The sequence below is a fragment of the Anolis carolinensis genome, chromosome 3 (genome assembly GCF_035594765.1).
Source record: "Anolis carolinensis isolate JA03-04 chromosome 3, rAnoCar3.1.pri, whole genome shotgun sequence".
NCBI lineage: Eukaryota > Metazoa > Chordata > Lepidosauria > Squamata > Dactyloidae > Anolis > Anolis carolinensis.
In genome coordinates, this window is record NC_085843.1 from 273,259,891 (window position 1) to 273,280,961 (window position 21,071).

Below are 21,071 nucleotides of genomic sequence, written 5' to 3' on the forward strand. Positions count from 1 at the left end.
TTATAATAACACACAGTTTGCAAAATGCAAGGGCAGGAAGGGGAGGAGGAAGGGAAGCCCTTGCAAGAAAATGGGTGGCCGGGTTGTTTTGGTGTTTGTGTTGTGGAAAATTCAATATGCGTTGTGGTCGCTCGCAGGCACCCAAACTCACATTCCCTTCCCCCTCCCCAAAGATTCAAGAGCAGGGAAGTGGGAGAAGATCAGCAGCACTATCAGGCACTCTCAGAAAACAGGAAAATGCAGGGTGGAGGGGAGAGTGTCCTTTGAGGCCTGTAAAGCAGGAAAGGGCATGGGAATATTACTCTTCTCATTCTTCTAGAATTTTTATAAATGTACAATGGAGCCTTCAGTAATGCAGCGGATTAAACGGCTGAGCTGCTGAACTTGCTGTCCGAAAGGTTGGCGGTTCAAATTCGAGGAGCGGGCTGAGCTCCCACTGTTAGCCCCAGCTTCTGCCAACCTAGCAGTTTGAAAACATGCAAATTTGAGTAGATCAATAGGTACCGCTCTGGTGGGAAGTTAACGATGCTCCATGCAGTCATGCCGGCCACATGACCTTGGAGGCGTCTATGGAGAGCACCGGTTCTTTAGCTTAGAAATGGAGATTAGCGCCACACCCCAGAGTCAGACATGACTAGACTTAATGTCAGGGGAAACCTTTACCTTTATCTATACAGTACAATATGGCCCCAAATCCATAGGGCTAGTACATATTTATCCACCTAACCCTTTTCTAGGTCCTCCCAATTTACTTACTTAGGAGATCCTTTTTTTTCCTGAGTATGATGGCCTTCCAAGTATAGTGTCTTGGTGGTGGTTTCGTAGGTGACTGTAGAGCCCTTTTCTTGAGCCACATGTTTGTCCACATTGAGGACAGGTTTCCAGGTAGAATGTGGTCCCAGTTAGGGTTGGCTTAACGTGCCTTCCCTTCAGCACATTTCTCGCTTACACCCTCTTTGAATTCCACAGCACTGATGGTCACAGCTGACCTCCAGCTAGAGCACTCAAGGACTAGGGCTTCCCAATTCTCGCTGTCTATGCCACAGTTTTTAAGGTCAGTGTTAAGCCCATCTTGAAATCTCTTTTCCTGTCCACCAACATTCCATTTTCCGTTCTTGAGTTGGGAGTATAGTAACTGCTTTGGGAGATGGTGACTGGGCATTCGGACAACGTGGCCAGTCCAGCGGAGTTGATGGCGTAGAAGCATTGCTTCAATGCTAGTGGTCTTTATTTATCCACCTTACCATTTTCTAGGTCCTCCAACAGAACACAATGGTATAATTCAGAATTCCTTCATTTAAGTGGAGTTTGCAATTATCTACGATTTCACATATCCACGCACAGTCCAGAAATGTTTCTGCTACAGATATGGGGGTTCATACTGAAATAGCCCAGATTCTGTCTCTGTATAATACATTGCTATACGTTTTATAGGGACCCAAAGGGTGTTGTTACACCTGGAAGAAGGAAAATGCGATGTCTCTTTGGGGTCTCACGTGAAGATTTTTTGGGGTCTGGGAAAGCAAAAATATCCCTTTTTCAAAAATGGGAAACACCTACTTGCAATATGAGAAAGACATTCCTGAAGTGGGAGACAGAATTGGGACATACGTGACATCATTTGTTAGAAAAGCCCACATTTGCCCTGTTATAGTGTTCTTTCCCTATTAGTTTTTGGTACCATGGGCCTTTGGTGTCCACTTGGATTTGTATGGATACCAAAATCCATGGATGCACTCCTTCTTCATTCACTCAGTCGTTTCCGACTCTTTGTGATCTCATGGACCATGTCCATGCCAGAGTTCCCTGTTGGCCGTCGCCGCCCCCAGTTCCTTCAAGGTCAAGCCAGTCACTTCAAGGATACCGTCCATCCACCTTGCCCTTAGTCAGCCTCTCTTCCTTTTTCCTTCCATTTTCCCCAGCATCATGATCTTCTCCAAGCTTTCCTGTCTTCTCATGATGTGGCCAAAATCTTTGCCTCTAATATCCTTCCCTCCAGTGAGTAGTTGGGCATTATTTCCTGGAGGATGGACTGGTTGGATCTTCTTGCAGTCCAAGACACTCTTAGGATTTTCCTCCAGCACCAAACTTCCTTATGGTCCAGCTCTCCCAGCCATAGTTTACTACAGGGAATACCATTGCTTTAACTATGCGGATATCTCCGCATAGTGTGTTGTCTCTGCTTTTCACTATTTTATCGAGGTTGGCCATTGCTCTCCTCCCAAGAAGTAGATGTCTTCTGATTTCCTGGCTGCAGTCTGCATCTGCAGTGATCTTCGCGCCTAGAAATATAAAGTCTGTCACTGCCTCCACATTTTCTCCCTCTATTTGCCAGGTATCAATCAGTCTGGTTGCCATAATCTTGGTTTTCTTGATGTTTAACTGCAGCCTAGCTTTTGCACTTTCTTCTTTCACCTTGGTGATAAGGCTCCTCAGCTCCTCCTCGCTTTCAACCATCAGAGTGGTATCATCTGCATACCTAAGGTTGTTAATGTTTCTTCCAGCAAATTTAACTCCAGCCTTGGATTCGTCAAGCCCCGCACGTCACATGATGTGTTCTGCGCAAGAGGAATGCTCAAGTACCATTATATATAATGATGCGGTAAAATGGTGTTCCCTATACAAAATGGAAAAAAAATAGGACTTGGTTTTTGTAATTCTTTTTTGCATATTTTCAAACAGTGGTTGGTTAGTGAGCAAAAGTGGATCAGATAGATAAAGCAGATGAAACACAAAAAAAGGGGGCAGTAAAAGAAGCAGTGCTGTTAAGTAAGTAATAAGAGAGAAAGGCACAGTCCCTATACCAGCCTCAAATCTGCATTGGTTTAATGTAGGCCTAATAATAGATCAGTGTGGTGGGAGTGAAAGAGACAACGAAATATAAAGAAGTGCAAAAAATAAAATAAAACAGTGCAGTCTCAAAAACACGAAGCCAGTGATGTGCAATGACCAGAACAAGGCATTGTTTGAAGTTCTTATTGCAACATTCAAGCCAGCAGCATAGCATTCAGAGTGGAAAAAACACTTCATGGGGGAAGGGAGCCCTCTTCCTCTGAGCAAGAGAGAGAGAGAGAACACAAGAGAACCAGGAAATTGCATTAAGCAGATCAAGTCATTTGGTGTTCTGCACAATTCAAATGAAATGTACTAAAAGGGGAAAAATCCTACAACAGAGCATGTTGCGGGGCAAAAGAGGATAAAGAAACATGGACTAACAGGAAAGACACACCACTCTGCAAAATGCAGGTTTAGAAAGCTAATTTAAAAAGAAAGAACCACAGGAGAAGTGGGGTATAGTTCGGTGTGGCCTATTGTGGATTGTCCTGAATAGTCAAGAAAGCACAGCATCAAAGCAACAGTGGAGTGTGGGGCACGTTAGACACAGCAGTGACAGAAGGGACTCTTTTTTTCAACTGTAAAGCTCTCCACCAGATGATCAAAGTTCTGCTGATAATTGTCCACCAGGATGGCCAGAGTGAGGTCCAGGGCTTGATTTGCCCCCAGCTGCTTCTGTGGCTTTACGTTCCCTCCCACAGACTGCCCTTTTTGTGGCAAGGACACATTTCCTCTCCTGGAAGTCTCCAGAAGCAGTAGTTTTCCACTTAACAACTGGCTGAAATACTTAACTTTTGAAAATACCAGTTTGTTTGCTTTTTTAAAATAATAATAATAAAAGATCAGCTTCACATTGCATAATTATAGCACTATTATTCCACTTTAACTGCCCTGGATCAATTCTCTGTAATCCTTGGTTTTGCCTTTTAGAGAAGAGTACAGTAGAATCTCACTTATCCAACATTTGCTTATCCTACATTCTGGATTATCCAATGCAGTTTGCCTCCCACCCCGATCCACAGCTGTTTCTCTAGGCAGCAAGGATTGAATTTTTTATGGATTTAATTTCCAACAATGTTGCTACTGTAAATTCGTTTTAGGCAATTCTATCTTTATTTGTAGTCAATTTGTTAGTAGCCACTAGCCAGTGTTTTTTAAAACAATGTTTTCAATATATTGCTGCAATGTTTTGGTGCTAAATTCATACAGCAATTACTACATAACATTACCGTCTTTTGGACTATTTTTTCTGTCGATTTGTTGTAAAACGTGATGTTTGGGTGATTAATTTGTAAAATAATAACGTAATTTGACGTTTAATAGGCTTTTCCTTAATCCTTCCTTATTGTCCAACATTTTCGCTTATCCAACGTTCTGTCGGCCCGTTTATGTTGGATAAGTGAGACTCTACTATAATTGAAATTTTCAGTCCAAGAACTCAAGTGCTTCATCTAAGTAAAAATGCCAGAATTTCAAAGAATGCAGCACAAGCAGTTAGAATGGACTTGCAAAGCTATAATTCTACAGTGTGAAAGGACCCCAAAATTGGAATTCTGTCGATTTCTGGTTTTAATTTTGGGGGGAAGTAGCCTATTCAGCCCCTAGAGGCCTTCACAGCATAAAATTGGCTTCCAGGAGAGAAATTCACTCCTGTTACACACAATTTTCTTGCACACTGCCAGATAGGTGCATAATCCCCCCAGCAGCACTATGGTGGCACAGCCATAATAAATCATAGAGCTGGATACGCAACACTCTGGCATGTAAAGGAAGTACACAAGTAAATGGTAATCCAGTTTCTATTTAAAGACATCCAGAGAGAATATCACTCTCTATAGGGCGTTGAACTAGATGGCCCATGTGATCTCTTCCAACCCTATTATTCTATGATTCTATGCAGTAAATACGGTAAGTTCTTACTAATATTTAGATGGAACCTCCCATTTTATTACCTGTCCTGTTTGATACAGGGATTGTATTCCGTGTGAAGATGCGGTTATTCCAAAATTCAAAATGCAAAACACTTCTGGCCCCAAGCATTTTGGATCCACAATATTCAATCTATACTATGAAGCAGTTTTCATGTGGAAGGGTGCACGGTAAATGGCAGCCTTATGTGGCCTTTTCCCCATGATAATAGCTTTCAGGAGTGAATTTCCCTTCCCATCATTTCCTGATGTCTCACCTGTTTGTAACTATGAGTCACTTGTATGTAGGATGTTAGTAACTTGGGGACTACTAGTACTTACCTTGACCCATGGATAGGTTGACCCATGGATAAGTTGACCCATTTTGGTAGGTTGATTTTTTTTGACTAAAATTTCTAGACTTACACATATTTACATAAGGTAATTGACAACCCTATCTATCTACTTACCTATCTATTTCCTAGCCCAAGCGAGCATCTGGGTTGATTGTGCAACTGGGTCAGCCCTATCTATTTGCCTTTAACTTTCTTCCTCCTCCACCTCCTCTGCACACACAGAGAACAGTTATTTACTTTCAGACACTGGGTACATTGTGCGTCTCAAGCTCAAATGCCAGTGGCTTTCAGCTACTAGGAAAGCACAGGTATCTGGTAGGACAGGATTCTTATCACCAGCTGCTGTTCTGGAATTTGCTCTGTAATACTGATACCCATTTGTAACAATTAAGCCTTGTAATGATCTTTTTTTAAAGGACTTGTTCAAAGCCTTCTCTTGGCACACAGAGATACCTCTTGAGGTTGTGGCCTCACTGCAAGAAATAAACACAATATTTCTGTATATATAGAATCATAGAGTCAGAGGGACCTCAAAGGCCATCTAGTCCAAACCTCTGTCACACAGGAACACAACTAAAATATATCTGAAAGATGTCCATCTAAGCTCTGTTTAAAGATCTCTTTATCAGAATCCACCACCCTTTGAGACCATGAAATGGACTGTCAAACTGCTCTAATGAGTTTTGTCTAACACTTAAATTGGATCGTTTCTTAAAATTTGAATCCATTGTATTTCATGTGCATTTTTCCTTTTATAATGTGTTTTCCCCTTCGCCCACTTTTCCTAGAAATAAAAAAATCATCTCCCAGTGAACCAGAGGATTGTTTGTCTGTTTGAAAGAGCAAACAGACTTTGTCCCTACAATGACTAGCTCCACCTCCAAAGAAACATGTATTTCTCATCAGTACAATTGGCCAATTGTATTGGGAACCCTTTTTGCATGTTATATTGGATGTGTATGGGGCAGACCTGCAGCTGCTCACAGCCACTGACTTTCCTCGCTATGCATATTCAACCAAAGTCTGAAAGAACCTTGGTGTATACGTTTGCTGCATAGAAGTTTTTCCCATGCACACAGTTAAAACATTAGCGGGGCTACCACATCTTAAATGGGGCAATTCCTCTTTACAGCATTGTTTTATTGCTTTCTGCTCAGCATGACTTAATTGTTTGCTAGCAGTCATCATTTGTTTTTGTTTTTCTTTATCTGATTGAGAAGCAGAATTATTATTATTATTTTTAAAAAATAGCATTATGGGGATGAAATAAAGAGGAAAAGCCCTGCCGTCAAATCTTCTCCTCACCCCCTGTACTGAACATGTAGAGATTAGAGGAAGAAGACACAAAGAGGAAGCTTTTCATATGTTGCAGCAGACTTTTTTGAATGATGTTTACTCCCGAGTTGGCCACAGGAATCAGCTATTCAACCAGATGCTTAATACTGCAAGTTTGCAAAAGCAATGCAATTATTGCAATTTAAGTGCCCTGTGTAGAAGTGACTCTTGTCATGTTTTCTCATCTTCATTAAAAACACAGTTTGGTTTAATTTTCAGGGATGATAAAGTTGGATTGTGTTGCTATTGTGGAAACTGTGCAGTATCTTCTCCAATTGCAGTTACTGGCTACTGCAAAGGCACGCCTCTCCAACGTAAACATTCTTCTGCTAAATATAGCTGTCTAAGGAATGGAACACAACACTCATGGATGAATGAAAATATTGCAAACAACACAGGGAACAATGGAAAGTTTGGGGTTGGATGTAAGCAGAATGCAGGACATGGCTTACTCAGTTGAAGATATAACTGAAATTATATGTAGTGGCCCATCTGTACCTGTTAATGTTTGGTCCCTGAGGATACCAAAATCCACAGATGCTCAGGCTCCATTATATGCAATGATGTAATAAATGGTATATAAAAAGGCAAAGAGCTCTTAAGTGCTAGAGAGAGCCTGAGGATCTGCAAAATGGTGGGATGCTAAAGCAGGGCAAGTCTACACATCTATGTAATGCTCAGCATGCAAGAAAAATCAAGATTTGTTTTTGTATTTTTTCCTAATATTTTTTTATCCATGGATGTTTGAAGCCTGTAGATATGGAGAACCAACTGTACAACTAAAAAAGGAGATGAGCTGGTTTAGCATTGTGGAGGAAAAACAACAAGTGGATAATGTAAATGCTCCTCTGGTATCTGCAAGATGTGGAACAAAGAGCATGACTAAGGATTTACAGCAACACATTGATGATAATCATACAAATAAGGTGATGCCGGCTGGTTGTGAGCTGCATCATCAAAGGAACGAACCACATCAATTGAATCATGGATCCTTAAAGTATTACATTCCCAAGAACAATGGCTAGTAACACATGGGTGTCAGGCACAACTGCTTCTGTAATATTACAGCTACAATTTAAAGACTCTGAATTCTGCAACAGCAATCCATGTGGCAAATGGCTCACACATTATATTACTAATGTGAAGAGATTATTCACTCTGCAAGTCATCTTGCTGTTCCCTTCCAGTATAATGTGTGAAATACACCTGAGCAGCTGCTGCTATAATGTTCCCACATTTAACTACCTGTCCAAATAATTGGTCTAAAAAACATAAGCCTCTCGCCCATCACCCTACAGACATACTTATCAAAGGTTAACACAAAGAAAGAAATAAGTAGATTTTGTTTTGTATTGCTCATATTTGGAATTATACATTGGTAGTAACGAGAATCACACTTTGGAAGACGTACACATTGAATTAAGAGAAAGTCTTAACATTTTGATATCTGGTAAAATTCAGATATTTCAGTGTGTAGTAGTAGACCCTAACTATTTTCCTATAAAGATGGTGATGCTAATTTGTTTGGACCTTCATAGTTTTTGTGTCGGAGACCTGGCGCATGCTATTTTGGAAACCGATAGTGTAGAAAAAAGTGCAATAGAAATAAAGCACACTCATGTGGGAACAGAGTTTTTGTTCTGCATCAGAAGGAAGCTATACCTCCAAAGCCACAAGGAGAGGTGGGTAAGAAATAAAAATTTTTATTATTATTATTATTATTATTATTATTATTATTATTATTATTATTATTATTATTATGCAATCTTTATAAAATACTATTTGAAGCTATTCCCAGGTATATATATCTGGTGGTTAAGTGCTTGTGTGTTTCTTTTTTTCAATTACATTAGGTTCTGTTCTTAGTTTACCACTGGGCGAGGTCCAAAAGCACAGTAGCAGTCAATGTGCATTAAAATACTTATTTGGGTGAACAATTTATGTGCCTAATATCACAAAAGCATGTGAGACCATAGCTCCTCTGGCCTTGTTAGAGAGGCTCAAGATAGATCACAATAGAACCATGGAACTCTTTCCCCAGGATTTTCCCAGATTCATCTTCTGTATACATCTCTGTGTCTTGAACCACATCTTGAGCAGTCCAGCACACATTGATGATACCAATACTGTGACCTCACTATATTAAGACTAGCTTGTTCAGCACATAATTAGTTATGTTATAGTCTGAAACTAAGTCAAACATGGTCTTGAATGTAGATTCAACATGTGCACTTTCAGGAGCCTGTGCAATTATTATAACCTTATAGCCTTAAATGGATGCATCACTATGAACTGTCAATTTTGGGATTATTATCAGGTTGACTAGAAAGCGCTTGCATCTTAGATCACACTCCCAGTTCCTAGACAACACTTGTTCATTTAAAATATCCAGAATTTCAGAAAAAGGAATATTACTATAATAATATACAGTAAGCCTTTGGCAAAAAACAAACAAACCATAAAACACAGTAATTCAAGACAGAACATGTTGTTCTAAAAATCCTGTTGCAATCGGAGACCATGTTGTCAGTTTAGTTCAGGACATGATAAGAAATCTTTTTCGGTGGTTTATGCCACAACATAACTTAAAGGTCAAGTTAAATATCTGTCTACCTGTCCATCCAGACCTTGGCGGTAGGTATTCTCCACCTTTCAAAATAATCTCCGAGGATGGTTGTCTTCCTTACGTAAATCTCTGTTTATTTACAGGAGAGAGAGACAGAGAGACTGAGAGGGACAGAGGGAGACTGTATGTGTTCATGTATAAGGTAAAGGTAAAGGTTTTCACCTGACGTTAAGTCCAGTCGTGACCGATTCTGGGGGTTGGTGCTCATCTCCATTTCTAAGCTGAAGAGCTGGCGTTGTCTGTAGAGATCTCCAAGGTCATGTGGCCAGCATGACTGCATGGAGCGCCATTACCTTCCCGCCAGAGCGGTACCTATTGATCTACTCACATTTGCGTGTTTTCGAACTGCTAGGTTGGCAGGAGCTGGGGCTTACAGCGGGCGCTCAATCCGCTCCCAGGATTTGAACCTGGGACCTTTTTGTCCTCAAGTTCAGCAGCTCAGCGCTTTTAACACACTGTGCCGCCAGAGTCCCCTGTGTTCATGTATATATGTGCATAAAGACATGCATGTACTTCATACTTATATAAGATATATACATATATTGTTTGTTTGTTTGAGATCACACCATTATCCCAGCACAGGATTAGAAGTACTTAGCATAAAGCAACTCACTTGACTGATTTAAAAGAAAATGATAAATTTCCATGTTTAGTTAGAGAAGAAATATCTGTGACGTGTCTTAAAGATTCATTATCTACAAATAACTTTTTGCAATGGATTGAAAATTACTGAGTGACCTTGCATTCAAGCAGATCCATTGCAAAAAGTTACTTCTAAATAAAATGCTGCCAAAAACAGAGACAAGAATATGTGTATAGGTGTGTATGTCATGGCCAACCCGACGTTAAGTTTTATTCCTGGCCCCTACAGCTGTTACTGTGGATTTCAAACAGATTTCAACATAATAATAGCTCCATTCATATAAAATAAAATTTTGCATTGACTTCAGAGGGTAACAAAACACATTTTTGTGTAGTTGTTGACTTTCTGCTTCTTAGGCATGTACTAAAGACATTGCTAGTGTGTTCCCCCTGCTACAACACACACACACAAGAGTCCAAAACATTGGTTGGTGAAGTGGGGAAAAAGCTTGAAAACAAGACTAATCTGCCCAACTCCAACCCTCTGTGCATAATTCTTGGCATAACTTATACATTTAGCAAGATGAAAGTCATTTTTGCCATCAGCAGTATCCTTTCATCTTTACGGGAATACATGAGTTTTCCTGAAAACAAGGAAATTGCTTTGCTGACTGTTTCCTTTCCTTGCTTCTCTGGTAGTAGCTGCTCCTTCTCCTTACTCTTCAATCCTCTCAGCTACGGGCAGGAACATCCGCTGCCAGAAAGAACAAGGAAGGGAAACAGTTGCTGTGTCAATGTACTTGTTTTCTCTGCCCAAGCAAAGAGATGTGATGTGCTGGCAGCCAGTATGAGTGAGCAATTGAGGGTGAAGGAGGGAGCGTTCTTCCTTCACTTTTTGCGCAGAAGAAGTGGGTGAAGATGTGCGAACAAGAACCTAAATCCAGAGCCTGTAAAAGTTATGTTTTCATTATTACAAAGTCTAGAGTGCACCTGCAACATGCTAGCTTTAGTGCATTTCTCTGTACAACAGCATTATTTAGCAGAAAGCTTACACTCCTCCCTATTTAAGGCGGTTAGAATACAATACAATCAGCCCTTCGTGTTTGTGGCTTTAATTGTTCGTGGATTTGATTAATATGGTCTCTAAGAATTTCTAGGTTTGCCAGCACAAATTAATGATCAATGTCTGGCTAATGTTGACCATAGAATCGCATTGGAGGACCTAGATATTCCTAGAGAGCTATTCTCTCAGGTTAGAAGACAATAGTGTTGTTGTTTTTAATTGTGATTTTTCCACTTTCATGGGGACCCTGTGCCCGTAACCCAGTGAATATGGATAGACAAGGAGACTTGCCCAAGGTTACCCAATAGGTTTACATGGCTCAGTGAAGATTTGAAACTTGATTTCTCAGTATCCTGGTCCAACACTCAAACCTTGCTGGCTCTGGGGCAAATTATACTGTATAGTATATGAATCCTACTACCACTTGGCTATTCACAACTTGCACATAGCAGGTTGCTGTAGTAGCCCATAAGAAACAAATCTGGTTATTAAGCACAATAGAAATTTCCTGTTCTTCTCTGCAGCAAACACACAGAGACGTCTCCCTTCACAATGGAAGAAGTGTCCACAACAAAATAACATTAGAGAAAGGGGACAAGGCACAGCTTATGCTAACAGGATCATGTAGCCAAGCCAAGCCAGGTGCTTCTTCAGACAACATTGTGATAAAAGGACTCTTTCAGCTCAATGTGCTTTTCCATCGAGCACTTGAAAATATCTGTCCAAGGATGCTGTAAGAAGGTGGTCAGGTACATTCACTGTCAAGCATTTGGGTATTCATATGTCATATGTCAGGTAACTATTTGTTTGCTTGATTTCTAGCAGTGTTTACTACATAGTGATCATGTTACATACATGCTTAAGCTCCTGTTGTCAGTCACAGAAGAACAATCTAGTATCATATGGCATAGTTAAACTGAGTAAATTCACAAGAACATTAGAATTTCTTTGCAAGTCAGTGAAGCCCAATATTCTGCTCCCAAAAGTGGCTCTTGTTTGCACATCTTCACCCACTTCTTCTGAGCAAAAAAGTGAAAGAAGAACGCTCCCTCCTTCACCCTCAATTGCTCACTCATCCTGGCTGCCAGCACATCGCATCTCTTTGCTTGGGCAGAGAAAACAAGTAATATTGGCACAGCAACTGTTTCCCTTCCTTGTTCTTTCTGAGAATGTGCAAGTAGGACCTGAGGACACTTATCCACGTTGAATCTTCACATGCAGTTGTATTATTTCACAAAGTAACTAGTGCTTGGGAGCCACAATGGCCTATGCAAAAGTTACTCTTTTAGTCTACAATTCCTAGACTTCCCAGCATGAATGGCCATCAGTGGTCTAAATAAGCAATTTTTGTAGTCCAAGCTCTGTTATTGGTCATCGTGTGGATCAGGGTGTAGGACTAGATGGTACATTGTATGATGGGCATAACTTTACATTTGGTTTCTTATCATCATCTACTAGAAAGGACATTATTTCCTCATATCAATATTGACCAATGGGTTCAATCCTCGATGGCCCCACCTCTTCAAACTATCTAAGAGTGCACCTACACTGTAGATTTAATGCAGCTTGACAACACTTTAATTGCCATAGGTCAATGCTATGGAATCATGGGAGTTGTAGTTTGGTGAGGCATTAGAAATGAAGGCTAAAGACTTCATCAAACTACAGCTACCATGATTCCATAGCAACAAACCATTGCTGTTAAAGGAGTGTCAAACTACAGTAGAGTCTCACTTATCTAACATAAACGGGCCAGCAGAATGTTGGATAAGCGAATATGTTGGATAATAAGGAGGGATTAAGGAAAAGCCTATTAAACATCAAATTAGGTTATGATTTTACAACTTAAGCAGCAAAACATCATGTTAGACAACAAATTTGACAGAAAAGTAGTTCAATGCGCAGTAATGCTATGTAGTAATTACTGTATTTACGAATTTAGCACCAAAATATCACAATGTATTGAAAACATTGACTACAAAAATGCGTTGGATAATCCAGAACGTTGGATAAGTGAGACTCTACTGTACATTATTTCTGCAATGTAGGTGCACCTTAAGATAATGGCCATTGCCACATCATCCTAAGTTAGCTCTATAAATTAATCCACAAGAACATTATCTCTCTAAAACACAGTCTGTGCACACTAATCTTGACAGATTTGAAAAAGATCTTATTTTATTTCAGGGAAGCTTCCCACACAACAGCTAAGATATAACATAGCAAGATCTGTAACTCTAAAGGGAAAGGCACATTAGAAGCAGCTGAGCAAATCCAAACTTGTTGAGATGTATATTAGACTGGCTAACAAACCTGAACTATTAAGGTGCTGTACCAAATATGTTGCTTTCTACCTTCTTTTGTTGGGGTACACATATACTATAGAATTAATGCAACATGTCACCTCTTTAATTACCATAGCTCAATGTTATGTAATCAGGGAAACTGGTGTTTTAGCGTTTCCATCCAAATATTGTTAATGCCTTGCCAAACTACAAATCCCAGACTGAAGCCATGTGGTGTTAGGGTACTGAGTCCACATAACCAGAAATTCTCTCATGGTTTGAATGTTTTTGGACCTAATGACATTTCTGTTCCAGCACCTCACAAAATATATGTTCAGATTTATCTGAAGTGTGGTTTGTTACATTAAATATCATAATATGCATATATCTATATGCAGCATTGCAACCACAATGTGGAGTTTATCTTGTGCTCTCCCTCCAGCTTCCTTCAGTTGAGGACCATATGGCTTTGAAGTAAGGCAAATTGGTTTAGGATGTCACGATCTTGATACAGGAAAAATTCAATATTTTATATGTTATCATGATTCATACTTTAGTTCTTGGTATTTGATAGTAATTACTATAAAATAAACAAGCTGAAAGATACAAAATGTTTATTTCATAATATAAGTTAATGATTTATTATTAACTTCTGCTTTGCTGCCAGGTGCAATAAATAAAACCAATTCAATGTGTATTTAGGACCAGTTCTCCCACTAGGCAAAAAAAAAAAAAAAACCACAAATACATACACCAGAAAATGGAAGCTCTCATTGTTGTTATCACTATTCGTGATATCACAATCAACACCAGAAAAGTGGCTCTGATACCTGAACATTTCTGGGATGTCTAGTCCATAAAATAGTATTTTCCTAAATCTGGAGATGTTAGGGGTGAGTTTACCTGTTAAAGTGGAAAGGGCTGTTCTTTTGCACTGGAGTTTTGTAGCCTACAGAATTTTACATGGTCCCCCAGTATGACTCTCTGGTAACTTCCAGTGAAGGTTGTTTATTTCAATAAGGTTTACTATTATTAAGTTTGCTTTTTCCACTGTAAATTCTGGAATATACTCCCCACAGATACAGGGGGCATACACTCAGGTTTCTACACCAATATTGGTTTTCCTTTTAGTCAGGTGGCCATTTTTTCTCAGCTCCATCATAAAATTGAAGGATGAGAAACAAAGTACAGTAGAGTCTCACTTATCCAACATAAACGGGCCGGCAGAACGTTGGATAAGCAAATATGTTGGATAATAAGGAGGGATTAAGGAAAAGCCTATTAAACATCAAATTAAGTTATGATTTTACAAATTAAGCACCAAAACATTATGTTATACAACAAATTTGACAGAAAAAGTAGTTCAATACACAGTAATGCTATGTAGTAATTACTGTATTTACGAATTTAGTACCAAAATATCACGATGTATTGAAAACATTGACTACAAAAATGCGTTGGATAATCCAGAATGTTGGATAAGTGAGACTCTACTGTATGTCTCCTGACATCCACAGAAGAGTAGCAGAACATATGTCAGGAGTGCACAGCTGCAGAATGTCTAGGGGTTGTAGTGCTGTTCCAGACCGCATTGGTTATCCCTAACCACTTTTCCAAAATAGATGTTACTAAAGGAAAAATGGCTATTTCTGCTTCCTCCAAAGGTAGATGGGAATCGCTTTCATATGAGGAATCATTCTCACTGCAGCATTCTAAGCATACAGTTGTCCATTTTGAAGCTGGTTTTTATGGGTGATGAGGGACTGAGATGAGGGCTCTGATAAGTCATATGTGACTCACAAGCCATGAAATTCCCACTATCTTATTGAAGAAATAAAGAAAACAACATCTGAAACTCTGATGGTGCATGACAAGAGTGTCACTATTCCATCACAACAGCCACACCCATGAAGCAAGTAAAGCATTGGAGAAATTGGTTGCTTAGAGCTAGAAATGTTGTTTCCCTTCCCCCATCACTGATGGATCACCATGGAAGAAGGTGATCCAGCTGATAGTGTAGGGCACCAACAAGATTCCAAACCACAAGTGCAGATCTGTTTGGGGGTAAAGAGAATCTGAAGAGAATAGAGAGTGATGACTAATACCTGGTACAAATGAACTGACTCAGATCATATCCTTCAGCTAATGCTCTTATTGCATCATTGGATGTGACTGCTCACCAACACATTGAAAAGGGTTGCATCTGAGTTGATATTTTTTCACTTCAACTAAAAGTGATCAAGTGTTGAATACTCAAATATGCATATCATTATTCCCCCTGCATATTTTTCTTTTTAAAAAAATAATAATAATAACCCAATAATCCATTTGTCATCTCTAAACATTGATCAGGTGGTTCCTGCTCAAGGGAGCTAAATTTATATTCTGGTAGGATTTTAAGGTAGGTCAAATGGACAGGTGCCTCTGTCAGAAGTAATTCTAGTTTCCATTCTGGCACCTTTACCTGTTTTACTTTCCAAGTTCCTCACAGACCCTTTGAGAGGAGGAATAAAATTTGTTTTCAGAATTGTTTCAACAACAGCAGCAACTGGCTAAAGCTGCATACTGTGAAGGAAGCAACTTATCAGGAAGGATTTGTATGATGAGATCAAATTTTACGGCCTGTGTAAGTTTCCAATATGTGTCATTTCGAGTCAATCTATAAAATGCCTCAACAATACTGGAGAAGGAGGAACAGCCCACAACAGCAACAAGGAATATGTCACCCAGCCAGCCAGAAAACAGTATTCTGATGAAGACAACAAAATCAAGAGCACAAGAAAAAAAGTTCTAAAGAAAATTGTAATTCCAATACCACAGTATTTTACAAGCCACTTATACTTTCAGACTTATAACTTTCACGTCTAGAAGAACTTCATTATCAGTTTCAGCGGAGACAGCAAATCCATAAAAACTCCATACTGCACATGTGTATCTGCAGTAAAATTAATGTCACATTTTATGTGTCCGTTTTGTGTCCAAATAAACATACAGGTTGAGCATTAGTGTTGTGCTTTTGTATGGAATTGCTATTCGTTTTGTGTAGTTTCATTCGTTTCTGTCTCATTTTCGTATTTGTTCCCACTAACGAAAATGGGGCGCCTATATGAACAGAATTTTCATCTGGCTTACGAAAAAAACCAAAAATTTTCAGACCATTGGCTGCAATGGGAGGGCTTCCGAGGCTCACTCCCCTCTTGGTTTTTGGGCTAGAGGGGTGAAAATCGCCACACACGGAGGGCATTTCGACCCCTTTTAACCCCCCAACCTTTAAAACATTTGGGTCTTCCCCAGAGTATTATTGTTATTAATGTTATTATTATTAACACCCATTGGAACACATCAGCTGTCATGGGGAGGTACTCCTCTTCCAGACTCAGCTTAGGGTCCCAGAGTAACTATCGTTATTTATATTAATATTATTATTAACACCCATTGGTACACATCAGTTGTAATGGGAAAGCAGTCCTCTGTCGGTACCTGCTTATTGTTATGGGGCCGAAACGAAAGGAAAATAAAAGCAAGCACGATGACTGTGCGGCTTTCATTTTTGTGTCACCTCTCATTTCCTACGAAAATGTAATCATTCGTTTTGTGTAGACTCATTTTTGTGTTTATATCAACCCCCTCCCCATTAAAAAAAAACAGCCTAAGAGGCAGGACAATAACTGAGGATATTTTAATGAGGTACTGGCCCTGCATCATTAAGATGATTTCCAGCCTTTGGTCCCCAGGTGTTTAGGATTTCCTCCTCCAGAAGCCTCAGCAAACCTGGCCAGTATTGCAGGCTTCTGGAAAATGAAGTCCAGCAACACCTGCGAATCCAAAAATGAGGACCCACAGATCTGTTATAATGTGTCACGACCCAGGCTACAGAGCACCAATAACCATATGCAGAGGCCAGATTCTATCTAATATCTTTATTAAGGAAATATATAAAGTTAGTAAAAGCAAATGTAAAAGTTAGTCCAGAAGCAGACCTTTCAGGAAAGGTCAAAATTAGTCCAAAGAAACAATGTCCAATATGAAATATTAAGGTCCAAAGTTATAATCCAATAACCGGAACACTCACTTTGCCAGGCAAAGTGAGGGGAGATGACAAGGTCCTTTAGTCCATGAACTTGAGCAAGGCTAGGAAATAACTTGATACTTGAAACAAGGCTTGAAACGTGGAACAAGGTAACGAGGAACAAGAACAAGGTCCGTGGAATAACTTGGTAAAATCCGTGAAACAAGGCAAGGTTTAGTCCTGGGAAACAAGGCAAGATCCGTAGGTAAACAAAGGTTGGGAAACAGGAGCGAAGGCTGGAAACAAGGCAAGGCTTGAGCAGGAACGAGGCTTGAATCGGAGCGCGCTGTCCAGACACAACTCGCTCCGGAGGCTGACGAATTGACTCCGCGAAGTTACTACGTGGGTAAAACACCTAAATAGAGTCTAACTTTCCCGCCGAAGCAGTTCTCTGGGAACCAGAAACGAAAGCTAAACTCTGAGACCAGATGTTTGACTCCTTAAAGATTCTCACGAAAAGCAGACTTAATTGGGTACATTCTTAGCTGCTATCCTCGCACTCCTGCGCGAAGCTGCTTCCAAACCCCTCTGTTGTTTACAAAACTCATGGCGAGAGAACACGGGAGATGTAGGCTCAGGGTTTGTTTGACATACTTCTGGGACACAACTTTCTTGCAGGTGCAAGGTTCCCAGATCTGCCTGGGAAAGATCTGGCTGAGAAGATTCCAGTTCTGACTGGGAAGGTAAAAAACCCAAGTTTTCTTCTTCATCAGGCATTACAATGTCATGAGCAGGACTACAAGGCCCATGAGTCATCACACTATCCCCCTCCTCAAGGCCCCTCCCAAACTGGGACTCTCTCCCCGAGGCACGAGGTCGTGGCTTGGCGGGATAGGTCTGATGAAAGCGACGGGTTAGATCAGGAGCATGGACTGTGGAGGCGTCTTCCCAAGAGCGTTCCTCAGGGCCAAAACCCACCCAGTCAATGAGATATTGCAGGCGGCGGCGGTGAAAGCGAGAATCTAAAATGTCCTGAACCTCGAACTCGTCCTCCCCATCCACCAAAATAGGGACGGGGGCCGGCCGGTCTACATCTGGCCGCACACCATCCGCCGGAAGGAGCAGGGAGCGGTGAAACACTGGGTGAATGCGCATTGAACGTGGAAGTTGGAGTTTGAAAGTCACGGGGTTTAATTGCGCCACCACTGGATAGGGGCCAATGAAACGGGCATCTAACTTCCGGCAAGGGCGATGGGAGGGCAAAAAGCGAGTGGACAGAAAAACCCGATCTCCTACCTTGATTTCGGGGCCCGGCTGGCGATGTTTGTCCGCGTGACGTTTATAGTCCTCCTTGGCTTGTTCCAGTTGTTGGAGCAAAAGTTGTTGCACCGCTGTGAGTTCCTGCAGCCAATCTTCTGCTGCGGGAACTTCTGAAGTTTCAATGACAGGGGGAAAGAAACGTGGATGGAAGCCGTAGTTTGCAAAGAACGGCGTTTCTTTTGTAGAAGCCTGGACTCCATTGTTGTAGGCAAATTCCGACAGTGGTAACAGAGAAGCCCAATTGTCCTGTTGGTAGTTTACATAACAGCGAAGGTACTGTTCCAAAGTGGCATTGGTGCGCTCCGTTTGCCCATCCGTTTGGGGATGATGAGCTGAAGATAAACGAGAGTCTATGCCCAATAGTTTTTGTAGTGCCTTCCAGAAACGAGAGGTGAATTGGGATCCACGGTCTGTGACCAAACTCTTGGGCAATCCATGTAGTCTGAAAACATGTTGGAGGAATAAATCTGCAGTCTCTTGGGCCGTGGGAAGACCTTCACAGGGAATGAAATGGGCTAACTTGGTGAAAAGGTCCACCACCACTAGGATCGTGGTGAATCCACAGGAAGGTGGTAAGTCAGTGATAAAATCCGCAGAAATTATTTCCCATGGGCGAGATGGGTTAGGAAGGGGGTGTAGAAGCCCTGAGGGCTTCTCCCTTCTTATCTTGGAGCGCTGGCATACTGGGCAGGTGTTAACATATTTTTCCACATCCTTGCGGATCTTGGGCCACCAGAAATCTCTTAGGATCAAATGCATGGTTTTAAATAGTCCGAAATGCCCTGCTGGTTTGCAGTCATGACACAGACGAAGTGCTTTTTCCCTGCCCGGTCCGGGTGGGATATAAACATGATTTCTATAGCAAAGCAGTCCATCTTTAAGCGAAAAGGGAAAGTGCAGACCTTGACGAAGTTGGTCCTGCGCCCAGGCATCTGCTTGCTGACTAGCCCTGATTTCTTGAGCACAGATGGGCCCTGGAGTAGGGGGAGTTGAATCAATGGGAGTGGATTTGGTGTTCCCCACTGTGAGCGTGGCAAAGTTCTCGGGTTGTAGTAGTTGGGATTCAAAGGTCTCCTTGCGTCCTGCAGCGTATTCCGGTTTACGTGACAGGGCGTCTGCTTGCTTGGTTTGGGCTGGGGTCACATAATGAATCTGGAAGTTGAAACGTTCAAAGAATAAAGCCCAACGTTGCTGCCTTTGATTTAGCTTGCGGGCAGTTCTTAGATGTTCTAGATTCCGATGATCAGTGTGGACTTCAATGGGAAATTTGGCCCCTTCTAGCCAATGTCTCCAAGTTTCAAAAGCTGCCTTTATGGCTAATAGTTCTTTTTCCCAAATGGTATAGTTCCTCTCTGGTGCGGTTAGTTGACGAGAATAATAGGCACAAGGATGAAGGTGATCTCCCACCGGTTGTAGGAGCACAGCCCCAATTGCCACATCAGAGGCGTCCGCTTGCACCACAAAAAGGGTTTCAGGATCTGGATGCTGAAGGATTGGCTGGGATGTGAATAATTTCTTTAGTTGCTGGAACCCTTTCTCTGCTTGATCAGTCCAGCGGAAGGGCCGTTTTCCACGGATGCAGCTAGTGATTGGGTCAGACCAGCGGGCAAAATCTGGAATGAACTTGCGGTAGTAGTTCGCGAACCCCAAGAATCGCTGCACCTCCTTCTTGTTAGTTGGCGCCCGCCATTCCAATACTGCTGAAACCTTGGCTGGATCCATGGAGAGCCCTAGAGGCGAGATACGGTATCCAAGGAAATCTACCTCTTGTAGATCAAAAGCGCATTTTTCCAGCTTGGCATAAAGTCCATGATCCCGCAATCGTTGTAACACCATTTTGACGTGGTTCTCATGTTCTGATTGTGATCTAGAAAACACCAAAAAATCGTCCAGGTAGATTATCAAGAACCTATCTAGATAGTCCTGGAAAATGTCATTGACAAAATGCTGGAACGTTGCGGGAGCTCCGCATAATCCATAATTCATAACTCGGGACTCGAATAATCCGAATTTAGTCTGGAAGGCGGTCTTCCACTCGTCCCCTTCTCTGATGCGAACTAAGTTGTAAGCTCCCCGAAGATCCAGCTTGGTGTAAACCTTGGCTCCTCGAAGTCGGTCTAGTAGATCCGAGATTAAGGGCAGGGGATAGCTGTTCCGCTTGGTGATATTATTCAATGCTCTGTAGTTCACCACCAAGCGTAATTCCCCTGACTTCTTCTTCACAAACATCACTGGGGAGGCGGCTGGGGATTGAGAGGGTCTGATGAATCCCTTGCGAAGGTTTGTCTCTATGAATTCCCTGAGAGCTTCTTGCTCTGGTTCAGTCAGGGAGTAGAGATGCCCTCGCGGGATCGGGGCCCCCTCCACCAAGTCAATGGCACAGTCATAAGGTCTATGTGGGGGTAACTTTTCGGCTTCTTTTTCATTGAATACATCCCAATACTCGGAGTACTTCTTTGGCAAGGTGATAATGGGCTCGGTGTCTGTGGCATGGCAGACCTTGGCTACGAGGCAATGATTTTGGCAGTACTTTGAAGCAAACTGCAGTTCTCTGTTGGACCAGGAGATGCTTGGGTCGTGAAGTGTCAGCCATGGAATCCCCAAAATCACAGGGAAATGGGGAACCTCAGTAACAAAGAAGGAAATCTCTTCCATATGTTCCCTTATCCACATCCTGGTGGGTTCCGACCACTGGCTTACGGGGCCCGTCTTGAGAGGGCGGCCATCGATGGCTTGCACCACACGGGCATTCT